This window comes from Mastomys coucha, unplaced genomic scaffold (assembly GCF_008632895.1).
Source record: "Mastomys coucha isolate ucsf_1 unplaced genomic scaffold, UCSF_Mcou_1 pScaffold21, whole genome shotgun sequence".
NCBI lineage: Eukaryota > Metazoa > Chordata > Mammalia > Rodentia > Muridae > Mastomys > Mastomys coucha.
The window spans coordinates 38,456,270-38,459,043 of NW_022196904.1; positions in this window are offsets into that span (position 1 = coordinate 38,456,270).

Sequence of the window (2,774 nt, forward strand, 5' to 3'; positions counted from 1 at the left end):
GAATGTGAAGGAATCAAGGGAGGTAGGTCTATCTTCTACATTAAATGGCTCCAGCAGTTAGAGTACGTAATGCTCTTCCAGAGAACCTGAGTTCAATTCCCAGCACCCAAATCAGACGACTCACAGCACCTGTCAGTTCAGCTCCAGAAGAATCCTATACCTCTGACCTTTGTAGGCACCTGCAGCTGTGTACACACACACAGAATTAAAAATAATTTTTTAGCCAGCACATGCTTTTAATCCCAGCACTTGGGAGGCAGAGGCAGGCAGATCTCAGAGTTTGAGGCCAGTCTAGTCTACAGTGAATTCTGTGACAACCAGGGCTACACAGGGAAACTGTAGACCAGACTGGCCTCAAACTCTGAGATCTGCCTGCCTCTGCCTCCCAAGTGGATTAAAACATGCGCCACCATCACCTGGCATAGTTTTTTTTGTTTTTGTTTTTGTTTTCTTGTTTTTCTTTAATGAACTTTAGAAGCTGGAGAGATGGCTCAGCAGTTAAGAGCATTTGTTCTTGTCGAAGTCCCAGGTTCAGTTCCCAGCACCCACATGGTAGTTCATTGGTAACTCCAGTATCAGAGGATCTAATTCCTCTGATCTGTGAACACTGCATGTGATGCACATACATAAATCAGGCAACACGATAAAATTCTTAAAAAAGTGTAATTTAAAAAAAACCCGCCAGACAATGGCAAGACAGAGGCGGGTGGATTTCTGAGGCCAGCCAGGGATATACAGAGAAATCCTGTCTTGAAAAAGAATCAAAAAAACCAAAGATTAATCATTGAAAAGCCCATATCACGCCAAGTTTCTGGATGGTAATGGCCAGTTAACAGGTCTGTCATAAACCTGTCCAGAACACATAACTGCCACATCTCACTTCCTATTCAAAGCAGCCAGTGAAACAGAGGATCCTGAAGATTGTTCTGTAGATTAGAAGTGATTTGGAGTTAAATGGCTCAGTGGCTGAGAGCAGTGCGGCCCTGGCAGAGGACCCAAGTTTGTTTCCCAGAAGCCACCACATGGCAGCTCAAACCTGCTCATTACTCCAGTTTCAGGGGTCTCCTGTGAGCACCAGCATGTACATAGTGTACTTACAGGCAGGCAAAACACTCATGCACATAAGACAAATGGTAAGTCTTAACTGAGCTAGCCGATTTTAAGTGACAGTTGGAATTTACCAATGGTTTGGGAAGCGTGTCATGCCTTCAGCAAAGAAGCTGATACAGCTAACCAAGGTTCATAAGGTTAGTCTGAAATCATACTACGTGACTTTGTGATATTTCCTTCATTCTGGAAAGGTAATGGGTTACCCGGGAAGTACCTTCCTGTGCTGCAAACACTAGAGCCAGGTTGGAAAGCTGCCAGTTTTAAACTTAGATCCGCTGTCTCTGGTGTCAGGTCTTGCCTGGGATTCCTCAGGGTTACCTCTGCCCTTTCCCAGTTTAGCTTGTTCAAGACTCAGCTGTTCTGAGTTCTGGGGGCCAGGGCAGTCTTAGTTATTTTCAGCCCTTAAACTGTCCAGAGCTGGAGCATTACCCTAACCAGCTTAAGGCGTGATTAGCCTTGTGTGTAATCTACCTCCCTGTCTGGATGTGGATTAAAGTCACCGAAGAGACTGGGAACCTTGCCATCTAGTGGTTCTCAAACTTGATAGTCACAAAATGTTGTTTTAGTACAGTCTTTCACCTACTTGTGACAGGCTAAGACCCAGCCCCTTGCCAGGCAGAGTGGCACACCTGTAATTCTAGCACTAGGGAGGCAGAGGCAGAAGGAACACTGCAAATTTCCAGCCACTCTGATCTTTATCATGAGTGCTGGGCTATCCAGGACCATATGGCAATACCTTGTCTTTAAAAAGAGGAGCTCCTCCCACCCTCCCAAAGCAACACAGTATGAATTGCCTCTCCATCCACCTGGCCACCACTCCTTTGGAGTGGTTGAAGTTAGAAATACAGGTAAATTTTGTATAAAATTTTACTTACCTGTTATCACGGGAATAAATAGTAAACTTGCAAACCGAAGTCCTCGTGCATGAGTAAATCAAACAAGGCTCACCTACATGCTGGTGATAGTCAAGAAATGGACTTGCCTTCTGGTCAGGTATCACTTCAGCCTCACAAGATGTCAGTAGATGTCAAAGGCCTTCAGTACTCTAAAATCTCTTCCTCTCTAGGAGCTAAGTAAAGAAAAGAGCTGTGAAATACCTATTACTGCCCAGTAATGTTCACTTAAAAAACTTTAAAGTGCTGGAGGTGTACACTTATAATCCTAGCACCAGAAAGACGAGCAGGAGGGTCAGGAGTTCAAGGCCATCCTCTGTGCTGGCTATCGTTTTTTAAGTCAACTTGACACAAGCCAGGTTCATTTTGAAAGAGGGACTCTCAGCTGAGAAAATGCCCCAACTATATTGGCCTGTGGCCAATCTGGGATGAATTTTCTTTATTGGTGGTAGAGGACCCAGCTCACTGTGAGTGGTGCCACCCCTGGGTGGCCCTGTTCCTATAAGACAGCAGGCTGAGCAAGTCAGTAAGTAGCACTCCTCCATGGCCTCTGCTTCAGTTCCTGCTTCCAGGTTCCTTCTCTGCTTGAGTTCCTACCTGATCTCCCTCATTGATAGACTGTTATCCAGAAATGTAAGACAAAATTAACCCTTTCCTCCTGGAGTTGCTTTTGTTTATGGTGTTTTATCACAATAGAAACCCAAACACTAGAAAACTACACTCTGTTACATACTAAGTTTGGGGACAACCTAGGTTATGTGAGACTGTCTT